Raw genomic sequence first — 916 nt, 5'->3', positions numbered from 1 at the left:
TTCTTCGGTTAATTTAATTAGGTTTTAGTTAGGGCAGTATGTTAATTAGGTTATCTATTTAGTTATGAATTTAGCTAGGTTTCAAAATTTGAACTGGACATGTGATATGTGCAAATTTGAACTGGACATGTGATATGTGCATATGTCATGTTTTGGACATGTCATATTTGGAAAATGATCCGAGTGGCCTATGTTACGCCGGAATGTTGATTCATTTCCGTTCCGGTGAATTTCAGGCGCTCGATATGTCCATTTTTTAGCAAAGGTCATGCCGAAATTTCCCGTGAATAAAGGCATGATTTTGTGCTACATAGTTGGCATATCGAGTGTTGGCACATAGACTTCTTTTTATGTCATTTCTCATTTATTCATACTTCTAGAAATAAATGAGGACACTTAATCATAGGAAACATGTCGAACAACGAAGAAACTGGGCCTTTTGACCAAGATGCAGATGAGATGGATTATGAGGGTGAACAAGAGTACCTCGACTATTTGACTTCTAAGCAAGGTTTGCAGGTCGGCCTCGATGATGGTACTGACGCCGACATCGACACCGACAGCGCCGGCACTGATGGCGGCACCGAGACCGGTGGGGAAGGTACCGGCGGGGAAGGTACCAGCCCTGATGCCGCTACCGAAAAGAGGAAGCATAAGAAGCAGACGATACGAAAACCTAACAAACTAGGGATTGGACGACTTGTGATCACAAAGATGGCACTTGGCAAGTTTGAGCCGTTAGAGCCGGAAGAACCTCGCAAGTGCTATGGGAACCAAGTAGGATACATCCTACGGGAATGCGCGAGCATCAACGATGATTACTTAAGGAGTAAAGAACATTTGACGCAGTTGCTCCTAACAAAGTTGCACAAGAGATTCAAGTTCCCCGACCGGGATGATAACATAGAACAACCAT

The sequence above is a fragment of the Triticum dicoccoides genome, chromosome 4B (genome assembly GCF_002162155.2).
Source record: "Triticum dicoccoides isolate Atlit2015 ecotype Zavitan chromosome 4B, WEW_v2.0, whole genome shotgun sequence".
In the NCBI taxonomy this organism is placed as follows: domain Eukaryota; kingdom Viridiplantae; phylum Streptophyta; class Magnoliopsida; order Poales; family Poaceae; genus Triticum; species Triticum dicoccoides.
The sequence above is the reverse complement of the archived record's forward strand: the minus strand, read 5'-3'. Positions refer to the sequence as shown.